Here is a 25009-nt window from a genome sequence, read left to right on the forward strand (position 1 = left end):
TTCTAGCTTTTACAGTTGCAAGATGATGATTATTAGGTTGGTCTCCTGGGAGCTGAGCTGGTCTGGGTTGTTATGAGTTTAGAAGCCATTATGAACAAGGAGACATCAGAATTTGTATTTTCATGATGGATACCGGACACACCTATATAACCAAGTATTCAAGAAGATAGAATTGACAAGGATTTTAGAGAACAGAAAAATCTAAAATGATCTTGCCCTTAATCATACTTAGGGATGAAAAAGCATGTGGACAAATTCATACTGGGAAGGAATGATTATATCCAGTTACAGCAGCAAAGACCGTGTGTTGGTTGATGCTTTGAATATGAGTCAGTGACTCAGTCCCATGGCCAGGACAGGAAGATGACCAGAAGGGCGTAACGCTTTTGCATGTAAAATTCACACGGAAATCTTATCTGGACTGGATCTTGGTCCATTCTGTATTTCCACATGTTCTCTCTTTCCTCTGCTTGCCTTTTCTCTTCATCATAATTTGGTGGTTCCAGCTAGACAATTCATATCACATCATGCTTTTGATATTTCAATTTCTTCTTCCCCCTTCATTCAATTTCTTCACCTTCTACTCTGTCTGCAACAGTGATTTTTTACCAGGAGGGTGAAGACAGAATTCAGGTCATCAATGACCTGAACATTTTTATCTTCATTTTTGTGATTGTGTTAGTGAAATTTAACATTTGCTTCAATTATCAAGGTAGGCAACAAATCACAGGGGTATTAGCAGTCCCTGTCTGTGGCTTTGTCATTAATAGAAATTGTTGTATTCTCATGTCACATTACAGTTACATATATCTGTACATATAATTTCTGCTCATGTGTATGTTAAAATTATGGCAGTCTATTTGACTAGCCACTATAATTTATAATTTAAAATATTAACAAAGAAGTGTGTATATTACTATTTCACAGGTTTGTTTTTAAATATTTAAATTTATAGACACTTCTGCCATATTGCAGCATTCAGGTTCATAAAACTCATTGGGCCATGCAAATTCGCACAACGAAAACCACAGGATCCATGGGGAGTATAGAGTTGTGACACTCAAAAACAGTCAGTTACTTGTTAACAGAAAAGATAGATGCCTAATAAAAATGGTGGCACCGTTATATACAGTTACATGCTAAATGGTTAAGAAATACATACATTTATAACGACCAGAATAAATGTGTCACCTCTTGAAAAAGACCCGAAATGTGCTTATGGAAATGGAAAGACTAATGAGTTATTGTGAGGTGAGGTTGTGTGAACTCATATGGAAAGTTATAGCCCCAGGTGTGTATGGGTGCAGCGGACAACACAAATAGTGAACAGAGGAAGGTGGTAGGAGTTCCACGCGTGTTTTGTGTTGGTGCTGGTAGTGCATTCCTTGACTGTTGTGGATGGAACAGTATATAAACAAACATGAAATCTGTGTTATGTCCATATTGTTCCTTAACCGATGAAATGCATTGGAATAAATACATGTTTTTGAAATAAGCATTATAGCAGAAATGGCTATAATTGATTTCCTCTATGGTCCCATGTATTTTATTTTATATGTTCTGAAATGTGAGAAGGTCTTAAAATTCAGCCTTTCAAAGGGTCTACTGCACAAAAATGGTTAAACCCTGCTCTGACAGACCCTTTCCCCTCACCCTGCTCACATACCTCCACCTCCTCAATGGAACCCCCTCTTTCATTCCTTCTAGCCCCTCCCTGCCACGCCATCAACGACTGGCATTTTTCCGACCAGAGAGCAAATGGCACTGGTTCAAACTACTTGTTTAAGATCTTAAGGTCTTTTGTATATTGTTGTTATTTTTATGTTCATACCCTTATAACCATACTCTTTGGTTCTTAAATAGACCATATTGTTTCTGTTCTGTAAATTCTTTTTAGGATTTTAGATATTTATCCAGTAGGTTCTCATTGAATGAATTACCAAAATAGTATTATTCAGCCAAGATGAATAAAGGAAAGACGGAACTGTAATAATTAGTTTATTCAGTATTGTTCATTGCTAGAGAGACCAGAGCGTGTGGGAACAGGGCACCCTTGTCTTCTGAGTGCTCAGGAGAGAAGCACACAGATTAAAGACCAGCATTCATTATACTTACAATATAAAGAAGTTCTGGCAAGAGTTTTAACTGTTTAGAAGGGCTCCTGGGGGAGCCTGAGGGACTCTTGCCCTGAAGTCCCTTTGATTTAGAACAATCTCTCCTTTGTTTGGTTGAAAATATTGCCATGTTTGCAGGTAGCAGAGGTAGAATGGATGCTTTTGTTATTTTCAATTTTTAAATAATACTTGGCTCAAGCTACATATTAATAAGTGAGCCATAGAGTTGGAACCCATAGTTGGAACCTTGTGAGCCTCCACGCAGGCTTGTTCAGAGTCCTTCTGTTAGGGTAACAGGGTTTGGAGCTCAAGCTAAGAAGGAGCCAACACTGCAGCAGAAGCTTCCTACAGACACACTGTGCCAGTTTTGAATGGAGGCATTTTCTGTCCATGGCCATATGCAGTGTGAATGGGCTGCAGATGTATATCAAGTGAGGGGGAGAAATACCGTTTGGTGGGTAATGACAGTTTTGTGGCATTAGTCCTTGGAGCCCCAGGTGCTCTTACTCATCTTGCATATATTTTAAGCTTTCAGCCTTGGGGATGTTTCAGCAGGTTAGCATCTGTATTTCAAAGATGAGCCCTGCAGTGAATCAGTGACGAGAGCCAGTCATACATTGGAACTGAAAGAAGAGATGAAAAGACACTTAAGGAGAGATCTGTGTAATGAAGCACCTAAGGAGAAGGTCAGGGCTTTTCTGGCTTTTGACCGTCTATCTGACTGACCTTACTTGTGTGGCCTTAGAGCCAGTCTTGGCGTGGGCAGGTTGCGCTGAACTTTGTGCACACTCCTGGAACATCAGGACCCTTTACCTGGAGACCCCAATGCAGAGCACGGGGTTATCGTTTCTGAGCTCAGTGTATCCTACTCCTGAGTTTCATGTTGGGGATTTTTCCTTTCCTCTTCTGACTACCAAATGAATCATATGTCTCCTTGACAGACTGAGGATTCTTTGGTTTAAGTGACTCAAGGCTGTTTCTATATATGGCCACTGAATTGGCTGTTTAAAGATTTATTGTTAACTTGAAGAAATAGATTTTTTGTGCCTATAAAGATAACTAATAATCTATCAGATTCTGGATAATAATGATTTTTTCTTGTAATTTTATGGGTATCATTTTTCGGACTTAGTCTTATATTTCTAAAACTTCCCACCTTTGAAATTGTCCTTATACAAGGTATGATTAACTGCAGCTGGTATTTATTTATATCCACACCCTGACTAACAGCAACCACACTGAACAAAGTTTAAGATTTTATTTCTTTTATCCAAAGAATTTTGTGGGATATACGGAGTAATGAGTAAGCACCTTAAGACATATGACTTGTTAGAGATGCAGAGTGAGTTTCAAACAAGAAAAGGAAAGAACATGAGTGGATTTCTGATAAAATAGCTATAGGGGTGGGGTAGCTTAGGGAGGCAGATTGTAGTGGAAACACAGCAAGTGAAATAATCTGTTAGAAAGACTGTGAAAGATTCTCACACTCCTGTAGCATTTAGTTCCAAGTTGTACTGCTCTTAACACTTGAAAAAGAGGGTCCTCTGCCTGGCCCTCTCAGAGCTCAGTTTAGCCCTCTTCTACCCACAGTGTTCCCACTGGGTAAGGATTCTATGGGGTCAAGGAATCACATCTTTTCCTTTCATAGGTCATGGTCAGGGCATTTGGACTCTAGAATTTCCTGCCCAAATGGTCCTACGCCAAGACATGGATCCTTCCTTCAGAGAGCAGTTTGTACTCCACACAGTGGGGGGCCAAGGGGCAGCTGTTGGCAGGGCCAGGGAATGTGGATGGCTGCCAAACTGTGATGTCCATATATGAGCTTACAAATGTCAGCGAGGTGCAAAGGGTAGGTGCAAAGGGACCAGAGCCTGGCAGGGAGCACCTCTTTCTGAACCACCAGTCTCTGATGCAGAAATTTTCCTAGGTGCTTTGCAACACATTATTTCATTCAGTCCTGCAGAATACTTCAGGTTAGTGTTTCATCATGACATGGGAATGAATTAGTAAGAAGTGGAACCAGGATTGAAATATCAGGTGATCAAATTTGAAAAAGCACTGTTGTCACTTTGTTAGCTTGTCTGTTAATAGCCTCTTTGCTTTAACATTTTTTCAGCTCTCTGCAGAATATTGGCATAAAACGATAAATATTTGTGGAGTATCTAAAATAGTGGAACAAGCTATTTGTTCATCTATACTATTGATGGGGTATGAAGTATGATTATGGTGGAGGTGAGAGATTCCATGTCAGGTGTTCTGCAGGGGGAACATTTCCTCCTGATCCACATATGTCTCTCAGTGTGTTGATCTGTAGATGCTATGGCAGTGCAGCTAAGTGGGCTTGCCTGTCCACCAGTCAGTAAATGCTCTGTATTTTCTGGTTCGTGTGGACTCAAATGTCATGGAAAGGACTGTTATTAAGAGAAGATATCAGCAGGCACCCTGTGTGCTGCGATCTTTTTCTTATTTCTTTAAAATGACACAAACTCTGGGTGTTCAAGGGGAGTTTTCAGAATGCCTGCCTTGCCGGGTCTCCTGGCACAGTTTATTTGGCCTTTTATTTGTGAGGCTGCATGCTGGGCTTCTCGGTGCTGTGCTGCTCTACCTGTGTAGCCTCCCACCACTCCTTCTGGAACATTCAGCTGTGCTCTAACTTGGCTTTGTCTTTTCTTGTTCTCCTTCCCCACTCATCTGATATGCCAAGACCATTCTCTGCCTTTGGCAGGAAGCCCTTGAACATTTTCCTAACTTCTGCTTATAGGCTAGTTTTGGTAGTTTTCCCCATGTGTTGCCATCTGTACCCTTAATTGTTTTGGCGGTTTACCTGTCTTCCTCGTTTGGCTGTAGCCCCATCTGAGGGCAGGCTTTGTGTCTATCTTGTTTGTCTTTGTAGCATCACATCCTAGTGCAGTGTCTAGCACATGGAACTTTTAAAATAAATACTTACAGAATGGATGAATAAACTGCCATCATAATTGAGGCATTAAATACTTTTTCAAAGTTCTAGCATTAAAGTATAGAGAATTTCTTTGATGGATAGCCTATTGTTTCCTCTATAACATAATTGCATCTACTGCTTGGAGACTCACCTGAAGTGTCACCACTCTATACCCTTTTAGAGTGATAAGCCATTTCACTAACCCTTGCTTTCTCCCTTGGGGATCCAAGAGACCTGACTCTTCTCAGAAAGAGTGACTAAATCTGCATCAAACCTCAGAAAAGTTCTATTTATTTATCCAGGTACTGATAACAGAATCTTTATTGTGTCTCCTCCTGCCTCCCTTTACTCACTCACTGTACAGAAAAGGGTCAAATTACCCAAATCTCTCAGTGACAAGGGCTGCATATTCTCCCAAGTGAACTGTTTTCTAAAGCCAGAGCTCTGAATCCTAATGCCTACTAATCAGGATGGGACTTTTGTGCAAGAAGGCTGGTGTCCATTGATTGGGTTTGGAGAAAAGACTATTTGTGATGATGATCATGATTTAACTTTTGATCATCTTTGTCTTGAAATATCATTTAAATAAGTTATATTATGCTTAACAGAACTGCAGAAAAATACCGAGGGGCTCCTGAGTGGCTGACTTCGTTGAGCACCCCATTCTTGATTTCGGCTGAGGTCAGCCCAGCCCTGCATTGGGCTTTGTGCTGAACATGGAGCCTGCTTGGAATTCTCTTTCTCTCCCTCTGCCCCTCTCCCCTGCTTGCACTCTTTGTGTCTTTCTCAAAAAGGAAAAACAAACAAATAAAAAAACCAAAAAAATACAGAAAAATATTGAAATCACGTGTTCAGCATGATGAATTTTCAAATAGTGAACACATGCATGTAATACCTACCCAGTTCAAGAAATAGAACATGATCAGCGTCCAGGGATTTTCCTTGTACTTCCTTCCATTTACTACCTCCCACACGGTGATAATATTTGTCCAATGTTTGAACTTTTACAAATGGAATCCATCATTATGCATTCTTTTTTGACTGAATGCATTCAGTCAACATCGTGTTTGTGATGCTCACCTATAGTTACATGTACTAGTCATTTGTTCCTTTTTATTGTTTTAGGGTGTTTGACTCTATATTTTATATGGTACAAGTGATATATGCATTCTACTGTTTTTTTTAATCTTTATTTTTGAGATATATTTAGAGAAAGAGACAGACAGAGTGTGAGTGGGGCAGGAACAGAGAGAGAGGGAGATACAGATTCCAAAGCAGGCTCCAGGCTCTGAGCTGTCAGCACAGAGCCCGACCCAGGGCTCGAACCCATGGACCGCGCAATCATGACCTGACCTGAAGTCTGATGTTTAACTGACTGAGCCACCCAGGCACCCATACTGTTTTTTTTTTAAACAGGGTTCACACCCAGCATAGAACCCAACAAGCAGCTTGAATTCATGAGCCAGAGATCAAGACCTGAACTGAAATCAAGAGTCAGATGCGTAACTGACTGAGCCACCCAGGTGCCCCTGTATTCATTCTTGTATTGATGGACATTTGGGTCATTTCTAGGTTGGAGTGGTTACAAATAATGCTGTTATATACCTTTTTTTGAAAGGTTTTTTTTTGGGTCACATGTGCATATTTCTTTTGGATGTATACTACGGAGCGTAATAGCTGGGGCAGAGGTATGCATATATTCTGCTTTGGTCGAGCCTTTCAAACAGTTTACTTTGGTTTAAGATTTCTAAGCAGGGGGTGAAGAAGACCTGGTACCTCTGACATTCCAGGGAGATACAGTTGTTTGGCCTATGTGATTTTGTTTAATGTTAATGTAGTCTAAGCTTGTGCAACTTTAAAAATGATCTGAGCCTGTAGTTATGAAGACAGAAGCAGGAGTGCCATGTAGCTGATGGCAAAATAACCTAATGGCTGTCAATGGGCAAGAAATCCCTGCAAGTTACTTCATCATTTAAGTGTGCATCTGTGAGCATACAGGTCTGTATGGGTAGACATCTTGTTTAAGAAAATCACATTAACCAATTTTAGAATCAAATGGGATGGTAATAAAATATTCTTAAGTTATAAAAAAACATATGTACAGGATGGAATATTTACTCTGCAGTGGGGTCACATGATTCACTGTACCCCTTAATTCTTTATAGTTTTCTGATGAACTCGAAGTGCATTTTTCTCAATTTAGCTGATCAGATTTTAGGAAAAACATGTGGTAAACTTAAGTTACTGAGTTAAACTTTCCAGTATTATCTCTGCTTTTTAGGCAAGTCTTTCTCTTATTTTTCACCTTTAACTTTAAAGGAGACATAGGCACTTAATTAGAATAGTTAAATAAATAGCATCAAGGCCAAATTCTGGTATGCTTGTAGAGACTGGATAAATGATATGTGGCTAGTGGGTACAGTCACTCTGGGAAAATAATTTGGTAGTTTCTTCTTTTTTTAAAAAATGCTTATTTATTTTGGGGGGGGAGAGAGAGAAAATGAATGAATGAATGAATGAATGAATGAATGAATCTCAATCAGGTTCTGCACTGTCAACGCAGAGCCTGACATAGGGCTCAATCCCACGAACCATGAGATCATGACCTGAACCAAAATCAGGAGTCAGGCACCTAAGTGACTGAGCCACCCAGGCATCCCATACTTTGGTAGTTTCTTAAAACAACTAAACCTGAACTATAAAACCAGCCAACAGATGTACTCCTGGGCATTTATACTGGAGAATGACAACTTCAGTGTTCACACAGAACCCTGTACATGGTTGTTAGAATAGCAGCTTTATTTGTAATAGCATAACAACTGAAACAACCTAGATAACCAGTTAGTTAAATAAACTGTGGTATGTCTACACTATCAAATGTTACTAAACAATAAAAAAGGAAGTGACTGTTGACAAACACAACCTAGATGAATCTCCAGAGAAATAAGCTGGCTGAAAAAGTCCAATCCCAGAGGGTTACATATTGTATGTAACATTGTTGAAATCACAAAATTATGAAATGGACAACAGATTAATGCAGATTAGTAGTAACGGCAGGTGTTAACAGGGAAGGGGCAGAAAAGAAGTGGATGTGTTTATGGAAGAGCAACATGGAAGATTCTGGTGATGATGTATCTTGACTATCAATGTCAACATCCTGGTTGGGGTATGGTTACCTTTGGGGAAAATTGGGTAAAAGATCAACTGTGTCCCATTGTATTATTTCTTACACTGAATATAAATCGAGAATTACCTCAAAATTAAAAAAAAAATTAAAAAATCATTAATTATAAAGAGACATGGTGGGGTACCTGGGTGGCTCAGTCAGTTAAGTGTCTGACTCTTGATCTTGGTTCAGATCATGATCTCTCGGTTTGTGAGTTCGAGTCCCACCTCAGGTTCTGCACTGACAATGTGGAACCTGCTTGGGATTCTCTCTCCCCTCTCTCTCTACCCCTATCCTGCTCACCTTTTCTCTTTCTTGAAATAAATGAATAAACTTAAAAAAAAAAGATAGGGAGTGCTCTTAAGTTTGAGGGATAGCCTATTATTTCCTCTTCATGTCCTCTTCATGTCTTAAATATTGTAGATTGTTAACAAAGGAAAGCTCTTGTTCCTTGCCTCCTATTCAGGACAATATTACTCATTGGAATAGCCATCTATCAAAATTTCTGGTATTCTTTGTTCATGTGGAACTTCAGAAAGCTATTAGTTCATTTTCTTTGACCTGCAGAGATACCTACAAATCAGGTAGGGATCTTAAATGTAGAGAAGAAATATATCTGAAATAGATGGATAAATAGAAAAATGGAAGGATGGCTCAGGGTTTCCCCACCCCAACCCCCATTAGTTTTTCTGGCTCCAGGGAACTTGTGTGACCGGTCATTAAAGTCTAAGAAGTTTGCCCATTTTTCAATTCCTGTTTGGCTTAGGTGGCCCAGGGATAAGCTTACGGAACAGTAGAAGTGATGCAATAAATCTTAGTGGGAATAAAATGATTTGGACTTGTGTGTTTGCTTTTAAGGCTTAAAATGTAATATTTCCTCCCTAGTTCTGTGACTTCCCTAGTGGAGTGCTTTTTATAATACTCTGTTATGTACTGGGGAGGCTTAGTATGTTTTTCTGTTCTTTTCCTTTCCATGCCATTGTGCATGGGATCTTGTAGCCATTGGGTTATCATCTCTGTGAATTTTCTGGTTGGAACAATGTCTCTGTAGGTATCATTTTCCTGAGTGCTCTAGCTGAATTTACTTGGTTTTCCCTTGTTTCCCAATTTACTTGGTTGTCCCTTGGTTTCCCTTGTTAAATTATTTTGACCTTCCGGTTGGCTGTAAGTACATTGTTGTCGTTGCTGATGCTTACAGTTACAGGATTCTCAGAGACATTTTGAAAGATAGCCTGGCATTAAATTATCTCTTAGAAAAACAAGGTTCTCTGTTTGGCCTGAAAATCAAGGTGTCTTTGTTATGTTGTTATAAGGCATTTGGGGAGAAGATGTGAGGTAAAATGGTTTCCTTTAAATATTGACATGTTTGATATGTCAGGTGAGCAAAGTAAAATGTTCTCTATGACATTTCTACTTTAATTACTCTCTCCCAAGAGTAGGGAACAGAAAAGCAGAAGAAAGGAGAAAACATGAACTAACTTTCTTCTGATTGATCATCAGATGCCATATTCTTTACATACATTATCTCATTAAATCCCTGAACACCTTCAGTGGATACCTCTTATGTCTCTTTTCCAGATCAAGTAGAAGCTCAGGTACCCATGGTGGCACTTAGTCAGTTACAGAACCAGAATGCAAACCCCAGTTGGCCTAATCTGAAACTCCACAGTCTTTGATGCTACCTTTTGTGTTCTGGATGTCAGATTTGATTTGAATATGGTGATTGGCTGAAGACTTCTGAGGTTTGGCACACTGAGAAAGGTCACTGAGGGTAAAGGTGAAGTATAAATTACCCACATGGGAGCACAGTTGAGTACAACTCTATGAGTCACTCGTATATGATGTAACTTAAGAAATGTTATGAATGCCTCTAACTGCACACAAAGATCTTTATTCTCATCCTTGTCATTGTAATCCATTCTTCAACTCTCTTTTGCTCCCATGTGCTATAAAACTCCCACCATTAGAGTTAATGGTTCATAAAAAGACCATGGCTCCCCAAGGTCTCTTGGCTTCTTTGTTTTCTTAGACTATTTTTCACATGAGATGAAATCACCCAGAAGTATCTTTTTGCTATTGGCTTGTATCTTCTCTGTATTGATGTCGATATCTTAGTCATAATATTGTACTATGGTTTCATAAGGTGTTGGGGGAAACTGGATAAAGGGTATAATGCAAGTCTGTATTATTATATAACTGCATGTGAATCTACAGTTGTCTCAGTTTGTCTGACTTCTTGGTATTGAGTTCCTTTACTTTCATGTGGGGGGATAAGAAGTGGGAACATGGTGATCCTAAGCCCTGTCCTATCATGAGAGCATCATGAAGAAATGTGATCAGGCAACCGACACAGATGGTGTGTGAAGTAACTGTAAAATCAACTTTATACAATTGAGCATTTTATATTTTTGTTCATTTTAAGAACAGGATTTATTCTCTCCAGATCATAATATTCTCACCATAGGCTCTCAGTTTCTCTTTGGTCTTGAGACCATCATTTTACCTTTCATTGCTTCAATTTATTCATCTGTAAAATAGGGTGAAACAATTTTTATTGAGAAACAACCATGGAAAAAGTGTTTTGAAGCAATCAGAAAGCATACTATTCTTCAGGTGAAACAAATACAGTTTTCATTTCATGTTATAATGTGCTTTACTTTCAGATGGCTCCAACATACATTAATAGAAGTCCCTTTAACTTCATTCTTTTAATACTAGAATAGTAATATAGATCAATTATATTTCTATACACAAATCTAGAAGATTGTTACCTATGTTGTAATTGTTTCTGCACATTGGCCTTCTTGACAATGCTTTTGTTCCTGAAGTTGGTTTTAAATAATTACAAATCCCTAAACTTTATTTTGAAGATGAAGGGGAAAGATAGGTAATTGTGGAGTTTGAGTGTTGAGAAGACTCAGGGAGGGTATATGATCTTAAGGAAACTTTTAGACTTGATTGTTAGGAGGGTTGGCATGAATGCCTATAGGTCCTCTACTGAGCCATTTTTCTCCTCCAAATCTCAGCTGCTTTGTTGCACGACAGTATTACATTAAGGGAGGCATGTGGTGGTATATGTTGGCTTAAACCAGATGAGATGTTAGTAAGGATAGTATTACAGGTACTCTCAGGGATCCCTGGTGGTTGTCTTGTTGTGGGGGATAAATCCCAACGTCATTCTGCAGATCACATTGTCCCTTAACAGGGATGCTGGCAGGAAGGGCCATATGAAGAGACCATAATGTATTCTCTCTCTGTGTAGCATCTTAAAGGTGGCTCAAGGTTGTCGTACATGGCTTATTTTAATAGCCTCCTGAGTATACCTTAGGTGTACACTGAGATTTGTCTACAAAACTAGATTTCATAGAGATTATCTCACTTAATTCTGACAAGAACCATATGAGGTTAGGGATTATCAGCCCCATTTTATACAGACTTAGCAAAACTAAGCAGTTTGTCCATGATCACACAATTAGTAAATGGAAGTACCAAAATTTGAGTCTAGGGAGCTAATTCCACAGCCTAAACATTGAATCTATTTTTCTACAATATAGCTTCTAAGTTTGGGTCAATACTTACAACAGTTTTTGAGTACCTACCATCTTTTAGGCACTGTGCTGGGTCTTGTAGATACGGAAGCTGATGAACAGGATTCTTGTCGTAGAGGTGCTTCTGGTTTATTTTAAGGGAAATTTTCAGTAAGTTGTGGAAAAAAAAAAGATAAAATATGAAGCTAATAATTCACTTACAATTCTGAGAATATTTAAAGTAATATTTAAAGATAGCCTAGCTCAAGAACAGTATAGTAAATAGTTTATTCATTCAAATTTGACATTGAATATTTATAATGTATGTATACATTATATACATAATATATATAATGTCCTGTGAAAAGAATGGTGAAGGAACCAGAGGAGCTTCCTGCTCTCATAGACTTAAGTTAGCATCTGGCAGGTAGTGGGGAGGCAGACACTTAGTCACAGGTTCACAGAAATAAATAGAAAATTGAAACTGACATGCACCATGATAGTCCTGGACATGATGCTCTAGGAGTGAATAATAGCATTTGTTCTTGTCAGGGACATCTTTCCTTGGAGGGGAGGTCAGAAGGTAAATAAGCATTAACTAGGTAAGAGATGGGGAAGGCAAAGCCTCTGTGGAAGCTCTGGGCACTGAAAACTCCAGTTGCTAAAGGAATGCAGAGTGACCCGGGGTGGTGGAGAGGGGAGGGAGGAGTGGACAGCCTGGGGACTCCTGTGCTAGATGGGACCAGACAGATAGAGGTAGACCAAGTAGGGCCTTGGGTTGTTGTAAGAATCTTTAAGCCAAGGGTAAAGGAAAGCCACTGAAAATATGAGTGACAAAGATTTATGATTAAAAAATACAGCTCTAATTAGGGGCACCTAGGTGCCTCATTTGGTTAAGCGTCTGAGTCAGTTTTGGCTTGGATCATGATCTCAGGGTCATGGGATCAAGCCCCATATTGGGTTCCATGCTGAGAGTGAAGTCTGCGTAATAATCTCTCTCTCTCTCTCTCTCTCTCTCTCTCTGTCTCTGTCTCTCTGTCTCTGTCTCTTTCTCTCACTCTGCCCCTCTCCCCTGCTCATAAGTGCTCTCTCTCTGTCTCTAAAATAAAATAAAATAAAATAAAATAAAATAAAATAAAATACATCTCTTTTTAGCTCAGTGAAGAGACCGAATTGGCAGGCAGCCAAGATCTCTTCCTGGGGAGGATCAGTAGAAAATGGCAGGGGCCACAAGGTTGGATGTGATAGAGCATGGACTGAAGAGGTGGTGTAAATATGGAGAGAAGTGGATGACTTTCAGAAGTTGTTAGCATGTAAGATGGCCAGAAACCAGTGATAGATTGAAAGTAGCATAAGGAGAAGAAAAGGAAGTTTCTGCAGTCTAATAGATGGTGGCACAATTCACTGGGATGGGGACACTGGAAGAAGATTAGATTTGAGAAGAAGAGTTCAAGTTCAATTTTATACTTGTTAGGTTTGGGGTGTTTTTGAGAGAGACCAGCAGAAAACATCAGGTTGACATTTTCTGTATTTGTGGAGCCCATGGGGCTGGAGATAGACCTTTGGGTATCCTAATTGTACAGATGATAAATGATATCATGGCCTTGGGCAGCACTGCCTCGAGAGATGCTAAGAAGTGGTAAGAAAAGAGAGCCTGGAACCAAGCCTTGAGGAAATTCATTTCCAGTTTTGTGAAGGAAGATCAGCCCACAAAGGAGCACTTCACAAGAGAGGAGAAAAACCTCTTGAGGTATGAAAACAAAGGGAAGCCATGTTTTGATAAAGATGGAATGGCCAGTAAGATCAATTGTGGTGTAGATGATGTGGGTTTGAAACAGTCCTCTGGAGTTCTTGACATGGAAGTCTTTGGTGATCTTAGCAAGAGTGGTTTGTGGAAAAAGATACATTAGAGCAGGGTGACGAGTGAGTGAAGGCTGTGAAGTTGGATATAGTAAGAACAGACAAGTCCTCTGAGAAGAAAATAGCGAATAGAACATGCAAGATTTGGGGAAGGTTTTTATAGAAGATGGAAGAGACTGGAGAATGTTTCAAAGTCAGTAATAAAGATTTAATTGATAGGGAGATAGCAGACATTTGCCAGAGAGAAAGGATAATAAATAGCACTGGCTCTAGAGAAGGGGAATAGGTAGGGAAGGTTTATCAGAGATGCCCACGTTTGCATGCTTTGTATGAACAGGATGAGGGGGCTCCTCCTCTAGGGATTCAAGGTTTTCTGTAAAGTAAGAGATGGTACCTTTGTGTGCTATGGAGCTGGAGGGAGAGGTGGAAGTGTGAGTGGAGCTCAGAAAGTTTGAAATAAGGTGGTTGTTCTAAAGAGAGGGTGTGTGTTGTCTTGAGGAAAAGTGGTCAAGTTCTTGGTCACTGTTGATGCCTATTCTCCAGAAGCTTGGAGACATTCATTGTTTTATGCGTAAGTAAATAATCCATGGTGTATCCACATTTTCTGAAAAATCTGAATAGTATCCATGTAAATAAGTGCAAAGTATTTAAGAAAGGTGGAAAGGATTAAAAAAAAAATAAGTGGTTCTTTGCAGAGTGGGAAGGCAGAAAGGAAAATATTCTTTTGAAAATATTTAAATTTATAAGCATCTCTAAATGTTTATATACTTATTAACTGAGCTGACTCAGGAGGGGAAAAAAACAGTCCTTTTTCCTATGAGGATAATTGACCAATTTGTCTTGTTTAAACATAGAGACTGAGGCTGAACCAAACATTAGAGGTTGGTTGGTTGGTTATTTATTTATTTATAGAGCATACAAGCAGAGGAGAGGGGCAGAGGGAGAGAGAATCTTAAGCAGGCTCCATGCTTAGCACAGAGCCCAATGCGGGGCTTGATCCCACGACCCTGGGATCATGACCTGAGCGAAAATCGAGAGCCGGATGCTCAACCGACTGAGTCACCTAGGTACCTCTCGAGTATTAGAGGTTATTTTAAAAGGATATAAGGACTTGCGTGGAAAGATGTGCTTAGATTGCTGGGTTTTTATTTTTATTGTTGTTCCACTGGTCTTCGTGGTCTTTGTGATATTTCTGTCTGCTTAAGAAGGTGAAAGGATGTTTCTATAAAACTGAGACTCATTCAGCAAATGGAGCCTCATTTTCTCAAAGGCATTTTGGCTGAGGAAGACAGGGACAGGCACCTGGAGATAAGAAATTTTTTTTAAAAAAAAATAAGGTGACCTCAGTTGGGTTATAGCACTTGCCTAAATGTGAAATTTCGTTTCCTGTGCATGGGGAATGTCATCAGCTATGCAGGAGGGGGCATAAGAGAGCACACAGGATTGTCTCTCCTCTTGAAGAATTTCTTGTTTGGCTGGGGAGGGAACGTATCCATATAAAAACGATTAAAAAGACCATGCCTGGGGCGCCTGGGTGGTGCAGTCAGTTAAGCGTCCGACTTCAGCCAGGTCACGATCTCGCGGTCCGTGAGTTCGAGCCCCGCGTCAGGCTCTGGGCTGATGGCTTGGAGCCTGGAGCCTGTTTCCGATTCTGTGTCTCCCTCTCTCTCTGCCCCTCCCCCGTTCATGCTCTGTCTCTCTCTATCCCAAAAATAAATAAATGTTGAAAAAAAAAAGACCATGCCTGACAAATGCAGGTGTTTAAGGAGATGAACACAGGTTCAGAGTGAGAGAACTGACAGGTGACAAAAAGACCTCATAAGGGAAGATGTAGGAATAAGAAGAGTTTCAGAGCTATGGCATGAGCAAGGTTCCAATCTACTAGCTGCTTCTAATGCATTTCTCAGGAGAGTGTGGAGAATCACATGGGAGATTTTTAGGGCCAGGCCTGGAAGTGGCACCTATGGCTTCTGTCCTGTACTACTGACCAGGAGTCAATCACACAGCCCCATCTCACTGTAGGAATGCCTGGGAAATAACACTATAGCTATGTTCCTGGGGAAAAGATGTGGATTTGTTGAACATCTAGCCAGTTGGTGCTCCATGCTCAGTGGAGCCTCACAGAAGAAATTTCATTCTTCTCCCTCATTCCTGACTCTTGAGTCTCCTTTAATCCCTCTTTCCCCCAAGTTGAGTCATTTTCATTACCACCAGGTATTATTCATAGGTTATTGTTCATAGACCATCAACTACCCTGGCTATAATCTTCAGCAAACACTCATGTTCTTTATTGTTCATCTAAAATGTGCTGGTTATTGTAAAACGTAATTCTCTAGATGTAATCCAAAAAATACTGGTAAAGTGGGATTATTGTTTTGCTTGATTACATAAGTGTAAGGTCAAAGAGAGAGAGAATATTGGGAAGGCTTCACATTTAAAGGCAGATAATAGAAGCCCACAATGAAGAGAATTTGAAGAAGGCAAGGGGTCTTCATGATGCCATTTCAATATGGCAGCTTTATCAAGCCATCGTGGTTATGTATTATATTACCTACTTCTCAAAGAGGAGAAAAGGCACACACACAGACAAATCAACCATTTCATTTCCATAAAGTCCCAAAGTGAATTCCGAGAAGTGCCCTTAAATGATGCTTTTATATTAGATTATGCATTTAAATGAAAAAAAAAAAAAAACCACAAGGATTTCCATATGAAAAGCTTTTCATTGTAATGTTAACCAGTCCTGTAATGTTAACCAGTCTGTCTTACGTAGTGTCTGAAGTGTGTTGTTTTTTTTTTTTTAAGTTTATTTATTTAAGGGAGAGAGATAGCAGGGAGGAGGCAAAGATAAAGGAAGAGAGAGAATCCCAAGCAGGCTCTGCGCTGACAGCACAGAGCCCTACTGTGTGTGTGGGGGGGTGCTTTATCCCACTAACTATGAGATCATGACCTGAGCCAAAGTCAAGATTCGGATCCTTAACCAAATGAGCCACCCAGGTGCACCTTGTCTGAAGTGTTTTTATCCAGTAAACAAGATAGTAATCAACATGGTTGTGTGATACATAAACAAGTAAGCATTGCTCTGTGGAACTAAAAGTTGTCACCTCACACTTTGAGCTGCATTGGACATGGTAATGACATCTTGCCATCTCAGCATACCCTGGTGGCCTCAGAGTCCCTGATGTTTTCATCTAACGGACTGTGTGATCTATGTGAATTTTTCTTTCTTTTTTACTTTCCTTTTGCAACAGTTGTGCCTCCAATGTTCTTTGTGAAGAAATATAACCCCAAGCAAGTAAGCATTCTTACCAACCAATTGATGGAAAACAATTTATTTCTCAATTCCTAGAAGAAGAGAAGAAGTCTCTGGATATACCTCTATCTAAGCTATCCATGTGCTTATCTAACTATTTCAAATATTTTTTTCCTAAATTGAGTTTTTAATGTCAAGGTTTCAGGATCCACAGTTTGCCAAAGTTGTCATTTGTTGAATTGTTCATGGCGAGGCTTATTGGGAACAGTGACTATCATGCTTCTATTTTTCAGTAAATGTGGCTGCTCTGGGGTGTTGTTGTAGGAGACAGAATTCATTGTAATTATAATTCACATTTATTTTCCTGTTGAAATTCCCGTTTTTTTTTTTTTTTTTTATTGCCCTACATTGTCTCTCGGGGAGAATGCTAAAGGCATCAACATTTACTGATTTGGGCTTTAGTGACTTTTTTTCACGGATCCCCCATAACAAGATTTCAGTGATATTAACAGATTCTCATCAAGCACTTTAGAATAAACAAAACAGTGAGTATCTAGGCAGAAAGCCATATACTTTTAGAACTCAGTATGTTTATAATATATATGAAGGCAAAAACATGGAGACACCATAAATAACTATTATGTTTGGTTGTCATATGCCAAGTTATTTTTTTAGAGAGAGGAGTTTAACCATGGCTCCCTGAGGGGAAGGATAGCTGAATATTGGGGGCAAATGGTGGTAGTGGTAGAGGAGGTTTGTTACCCAGAAAAGAAGATTGAGAGCCAAGGGGATTTTTAATCTTGAATCCCTCATTTTTGCCACAGGACATTTATTTTGCTATCTGAATTATCTTTGGCACATTGGAGGAAAATAGTTGTGAAAAGCACAGACGTAATTTTCTTCTCTGGCTTTTTCCTATAAGAACATAATTACGAACCATGCTGAGTTAGGGTGTAACGTCCATTGGAGAGCATCCTAAATGGCACTTTAAACACATTTTTGCCTCTCTGGCATCACTTAGCAACACAAGCCTTTGAGGCATTTCTGGCTTTTCTTTTTATCTGATGGGCTGATAATCTTGTAATGGCTTTAGTTTTGTGACCAGTTACCAACGATTTGTTGCTATTTTTTATAAATTGCCCTACCCATAAATGTCTACAACAAGCCTAACAACAGTTCTAGAAGGGTGTGGAAGTTTGGAAACTTCAGCCCTGGGTATTTAGTACTCCAAAATTCTATGATGAATTGTGGAAATTTCTCAAAGTTAATTTAAATTCAGTCTCACAAAAGGTTCTGGTATAGAACATACTATAAAAGAGAAGGTTAGCTGGAAAATAAAATGTGACAGAAATTAGATATTATCAGGCTTTTGGATATGAAAGTATTTCTCCTATGTTGAGGTGGAATTTGTATTCTTTTTTTGAATGGCACTTTATTCCTAATGGCACTTTTTTCCTATTCTTCTACGTAAATAGAGAGCAGAAACATCTCTTTTTTTTAATGTCATGAAAATAAGTAGTGACCTGTGAACAAAAAAGTTTTGAAGATTTTTACTCTTGTTGCTGTACTATTTTGGCTAATTTTGGGACAATGTGGTGATTCTCTCTAAATCTAGTGTGACACAGACACAGTGACAAATGAAGGATGAGCAGGAAAGAATGGGATAGACTAGCAAATGTAGATGGAGTTCATGCACCTGTGTAGACTGGCATTATTGATGAGCTGTTTAATTTCAAATGGTTGGTCTGGCTGTATTTGGCGGCTAACCTCTGGAACTTCTTGTTACCTCAGTGCTTGCTGGACATGTACATGCCAATCTCCGTTGTAAGTTGTGATTAATTTATAGCTTCTTCAGTGCTTGGAAATGTCACATTTTCTTACACTTAAATTTTATATTATACATATTTAGCATAAATATCTTTGGCAACTGATTTTTCTCTTTTACTCATTATCTTTCTTAAATAGAGCTAGTATCATGTTTTCATTGCTGTAAATTTCTAACACACTCAATTAGTTAGAATGGCTTAACTTCCATTGTATCTTTTCCCTTTGGTATTTAAAGAAAAATAATTACTCTGGAAAATAATCATTCTGCCTCTGTCTCATTTTTGCCAGTATTTGGAACTCTTACTTAGTTTTTACTCTAAAAAAGGCACTCTTGGATTTTACGCAAATATTTTACTTGTGTTTTCATTTTAATAAAAGTGAGATAAGTATATCTTTTTTTCAAATTTTTATTTAAATTCTAGTTAGTTAACATCTAGTGTAATATTGGTTTTAGGAGTAGAATTTAATGATTCATCACTTACATGCAACACCCAGTGCTGAATACAAGTGTCCTCAATACCCATCACATGGTTAGCCCGTCTCCCATCTACCTTCTTCCATCAACCCTCAGTTCCCTATAGTAAAAAGTCTCTTGTGGTTTGCTTCCCTCTTTTTTTCCCCTTCTCCTATGTTCATCTGTTTTGTTCCTTAAATTCCACATATGAGTGGAATCATACGGTATTTGTCTCTCTCACTTAATTTACTTTGCATAGTACATTCTAGCTCTTCCCATGTCATTGCAAATGGCACGATTTCATTCTTTTTGAGGGCTGAGTAATACTCCATTGTGTATTCATACCACATCTTCTTTATCCTTTCATCAGGCAATGGATATTTGGTCTCTTTCCATAAATTGGCTGTTGTTGCTAATGATGCTATCAATATCCAGGTGTGTGTGCTCCTTCAAATCAGTATTTTTTTATATTTTGGGTAAATACCTTGTAGTGCAACTGCTGGGTCATAGGGTAGTTCTATTTTTAACTTTTTGAGGAACTTCCACAGTGCTTTCCATGGTGGCTGCACCAGTTTGCATTCCTACTAACATTATAAGAGGATTCCCTTTTCTCTGCATCCTTGCCAACATCTGTTATGTCTTGTGTTGTTAATTTTAGTCATTCTGACAGGTGTGAGGTGATATCTCATCATGGTTTTGATTTGTATTTCCCTGATGATGAGTGATGTTGAGCATCTTTTCATGTGTCAGTTGCCATCTGGATGTCTTCTTTGGAAAAATGGCTCTTTATGTCTTCCGCCCATTTCTTAACTGAATTATTTGTTTTTTAGGTATTGGGTTTGATAAGCTCTTTATAGATTTTGGATAAAAACTAATCATTGTCAGGTTTGTAATACCTATGTAAATGGAGTATGGTATCCTTTCATGTTGATCTCTGTTGTGAGATGTGTAATTTTGAAATAATTTGCTTCTTAAACAATCTCTGCCTTCTTCCTTTTGTAGAGGTAGATATTATGCTACGTATATGTTCTGTTATATTCTGGTTAGTAGCTCTTTCTTAGATCACTTTGTCAATTTATGCTTTCTCTCATTATTGTCACTGCATCAGGATTATGTTAATCAGAATAGGGCTGTATATACCATTCTGTTAGGATATTTTTCATCTTATTTGGCCTTATCTACTTAGTGGTTTTTAATGAAACTTGAATTTTCTCTTTCTTGCTTAGCCTATGTGAATGTTACTTCATTGTCCTTTTTTCTCCTTTTATTTTCATTAATTCACTTTCCTTATTTTTCTTAGGGTTATTTTATAATATTTTCCTAGCTTGCTAAATGAATACTTAGTTTTATTTTTGTTTTTACTGGTTCCTTACTGCTACTTTTTTAGGGTTATTTCATTGACCTTTACTGAGATCCTTTCACTTATTGAGTTGAATATCTTGTCCTTTTATTTTCATGTATTTTTAAAAATGAGAATCCTAAATGCCATGAGTTTTTGTCCTGTGAGTCCATTTTATTTTACCACCCATCATTAGCTTTTATATAGATTTTCTTGTTATTCTGAATGTTAAAATAGCTCATAATTATTTTAAAAAATTTTTATGTTTTACTTATTTTTGAGAGAGAGAGAGAGAGAGAGAGAGAGAGAATGGGATGAACAGAGAGAGAGGGAGACACAGAATCTGAGGACAGGCTCCAGGCTTTGAGCTGTCAGCACAGAGCCCAATGCAGGGATCAAACCCACAAACCGTGAGATCATGACCCGAGCCAAAGTTGGACGCTTAACCTGAACCACCCAGGCGCCCCCAAATAGCTCATAATTATAATTTTGATTTTTTCTTTAGTCTATGCCATTTAGATATGTTTTCTTTTCAGGTTTGCCTTTGTGTGTTCATTTTAAGGTTATGTCCTGATAATAATTCCCATTGTGTTTGGGCATATGTGTTTCACATGTGCATCTTGTGAGCGTGCAGATGGGGTATTGAATTCCTACATTTTATAAGTTTGTGATACTTTTCCCTAATATAGGATCATTTTTTCTTTTTTTTCCAGCCTTACTGAGGTATTCTGAAAAAATTGTAATATATTTAAAGTGTACAGTGTGATGATTTGATATACAAAAACACAGTATAAGGATTCTCATAAGTTAATTAACACATCCATACCTCACATATTTACCTTTTTTCATGAATGTGTAAGAACACTTAATACCTACTCTTAGCAAAATGTAATTATACAATACAGTATTATTAAATATAGTCACCATCCTATACATTGTAGCCTTTTACCAACCTCCCCCATTGTTTCCACCCCTCAGTTCCTGGAAACTACCATTCTACTCTCAGTTTCTAGAAGTTTGATTTTTTTTTTTTTTTTAAGATTCCACATGTAAATGATAACATGTAGTATTTGTCTTTTTCTGTGTAGCTTATTTCACCTAGTATAATGCCCTCCATGTTGTTTCTGATGGCAATATTTTTTTTTCTTTTTCTTTTTAAAGCTGAATAATATACCTCTTTGTGTGTGTGTGTGTGTGAGAGAGAGAGAGATAGGAAAAGGGAAAGAGAGAGAGAGAGAGAGAGAGAGAGAGAGACATCCATTTATCTGGTGATGTTTAGGTTGTTTCCAAACCTTGGTTGTTGTGAATAATACTGCAGTGAAGATAGGAGCACATATATATTTTTCATTTCCTTTGGATATATACCGAGAAATAGCATTGCTGGATCATATAGTAGTTCTAGTTTAAACATTTTGAGGAACCTCCATACTATTTTCCATAGTGTCTGCACCAATTTATATTCCCACCAACAGTGCACAGGGTTCTCTCTTCTCTACATTTTCACCAGCATTTATTATCTCCTTTTTCTTACTTTTTTAGACAGTAGATATTATAACGGGTGTGAGGTGTTAAATCAATGTGGTTTGATTTGCATTTTCCTGATAATTAGTGATGTCAGGAATCTCTTCATGTACCTGTTAGCCATTTGCATGTCTTCTCTGGAAAATGCTGTTCAAGTCTTTTGCCCATTTTTTAATTGGGGTATTTGTTATTTGTTTTTGTTTTTCTGTTGAATTGCAGGAGTTCTTTACATATTTTAGATATTACCCTTATCAGATATGTGGGTTACAGATATTTTCTCCCATTCCATGGTTTGCCTTTTCATTTTGTGTTATTTTGTGAAGCATTTTAGTTTGATGCAGCCCCACTTCTTTGTTTATTTTTTTTACTGGTACTTTTGCTGTCATATCTAAAGAATCATTGCCAAGACCAATGTGAAGGAGAATTTTTTCCTCTGTTTCTTTTAGGAGTTTGAAAGTTTGGGTCTTAATGTATTCTGAGTGGATTTTTGTGTATGGGGTAGGGGAATGGTCTAGTTTCACTCTTCTGCATGTGAATTTCAAGTTTTTCCAACACCATTTATTAAAAGACTATAAACATTCCCATTGAATATTCTTGTCTCTTTTTGCCAAATGTTACTTGACCACACATGGGTTCGTTTCTGGGCATTTGATTGCGTTCCTGGTTTCATGTCAGTACCATACTGTTTTGTGTAGGATAGCTTTGTAATACAGCTGGAAATCAGGTGGTGTGATGCTGTCACTTTTGTTCTTTTTTCTCAGAATTGGTTTGGCAATTGTCTCCTCATCCTGCAGAGTCACGTCAGCTTTCTGTGGGGCTTTCTGCTGTCTGAAAAACCTCATTCTCACCACTCTCACTCTGGGGGGCACACATAGTGGCTGCCCATGGGATGGGAATATATGTGGGTTAGGTTTGCCTAGCATTGGGGGTGTCGGTGGTACAGCTAGGGGCTCCACTGGCAAGGCATCCCCAGCTGCTCTTGAATAGCTTTCCTGATGGAGTCTGTAAAGTGGTGTTTAAGACCTTTGATACCTTTTGATCTGAGCTCTCATTTGTCACTCTGGCCTCCTAGCTACTTGCTGGCCCCCAGTGGTATACAGTTCACATCTCAGTTTTCAGAATGCGGTGAAAAAGAAGTGTGTCACTTTGGCAGCATCCTGCACAGCTGGCAAAAGCAGGTGCTCACTTCTATGTTATTACATTCCCCTATGGGAGAGGTCCTGGGCTGTGAAAATCTTGACACGGAGCTGTGCCCAGTGAGTGCCGGGGGAGCAGTGATGTGGACAAAGCGAAACTTCCTCTTACCTTTTCACTGCGTCAGTCTCTAATTTTTTTTGCTCCAACCGTGTGCTGGAACTTCTCCAATGGACTCCCAGACTTTCATAAAGGCTCTTTCATCCCTGGGTGATTATCAAAATTGGTGGCCTTTTGAGGGAAAACCGTAGAAAACTCTCATTCAGCCTTGTTGGCGATGTCATAAAAACTAGCATATTTAGTTTTTATTTTTGTAGGCAAGCATTTTTAAGCTTGCCTAGAATCTTGCAAAAATTTTCTCCTGTATTTTCTAGTTTAAAAATGTCAGGTATGTTAAGGTTTAGATTTTTACTTACTTATATTTTTCCTGAAACCGTTTAACTTACCTTTCTGAGATTAAGAAGGTTTTCTGAAAGTACATTTTTGATGGTGATTTCTATTTGTCTGGGCTCTGTTCTAGAAACACTGATTAATGCATGTTAACTCCATAGTCTCTATTTTTCCACTTATTTTTCTGTCACAGTTTGCTTTTTCTTTGTCCCTTTGAGATCCTCTAGAACAATTAAATAGTGATTAAATCTGCCATGTTCAGTGTCACTTCTTGCACTCTGTTTTTAGTTTCTTGGTAATCTTTTTTTTTTTTCTTAAATACCTTTCCTCTATTCACTCCACATGGCTGCCTTTATTTTTTGTTTCAAGTTTTTATTTATATTCTAGTTAGTTAAGATAGATAGATAGATAGATAGATAGATAGATAGATAGTACAATAATCATTTCAGGAGTAGAATTTAGTGATACATCGTTTATATACAACATCCAGTGCCCATCACAAAATCACACTATTGCCTTTTTATCTTTCCTGGAATTCTCATTTCATCCTGTTTCCTTTCATAGAGGTCATATGCCTTTGTCTGCGATGAGGATACCAAATTGTTTTCTGAAATTTTCTTTTGGATTCTGGAGTAAGAAGTTTTGCAGAGGTTTGCTTTGAATTCTTGGAACAGTATTCTCTTTCCCTTTGAAATGATTAAAAATTATTTTTTTCTATCTTGAGTAATATGCAGGGTCAGTGGATTTTCATTGGTCCAGATACTCTTCTACTGTGATGGTGGTGAAAACGTCAGTGTTCAGTTTATTATTTAGTGGACATCATTTCCATTTTAATTACCATTTCTCGACAGTCTTTGTTTAAGATACCTCCCTTCAGTTGCTGTTCGAGCTTCTTTCAGCTCCCATGATCTGATTGCTTGATACTCCAAGGAAAAATGTTACATGGCATCCTAAATCCCAGTAAAATGTAACCAAATTGCGTTGTTTTTGAATCTACTGTAATATGTTCCAAATGTCTTCCACCTCTTGGGTGTCTTTTTCTTATTGTGATACATGACACAATTAGAGAACAAAAATTTCCTTTATGCCATTGACTGCAAAGGTCACACAGGTAGAAAATGGAAGGGTCAGATAATTTGCACAAAACATCTTCACTGTTAGATACATTAGCGAGAAAATGTAATTGAATTGCATGTGTTAAAGGGATGAAACCATCCAATGAATTGTTCTTAATAGAGGAAAAAGATGATATGTGAGCTAAAATTGACATGAAAAATACAGGAAGAAGTTGAGGCGTTGGAGTGAGAGGGAAAATGGTGGAGGTTATTGAATATCTATTAGAGTGTGCAGTTGTATTTTTGAAATAGTCACCTAATTATATATCCAGATATAGTAACTGTTGATACTATCTTTTTAAAAAATTTTT

The 25009-nt window shown here is 38.3% G+C and overlaps 1 protein-coding gene across 4 annotated transcripts in view; it reads left to right on the plus strand.

Moving 5' to 3' along the window:
- Positions 1–25009, plus strand: part of PDE4D (phosphodiesterase 4D) — a 1391688-nt gene that overhangs the window by 151053 nt on the left and 1215626 nt on the right. The window contains exon 1 of one of the 4 annotated variants that reach the window (XM_086700397.1): positions 6538–6554. The exons of the other annotated variants lie outside the window; for them this stretch is intronic. The gene's annotated coding sequence lies outside the window, so the exon portion shown is untranslated. Of the gene's footprint in view, positions 1–6537; positions 6555–25009 lie in introns of those variants that run through there. 4 annotated transcript variants of the gene reach the window in all.

Source organism: Puma concolor, chromosome A1 (assembly GCF_028749965.1).
Source record: "Puma concolor isolate L17-30 chromosome A1, mPumCon1.1.hap2, whole genome shotgun sequence".
In the NCBI taxonomy this organism is placed as follows: Eukaryota; Metazoa; Chordata; class Mammalia; order Carnivora; family Felidae; genus Puma; species Puma concolor.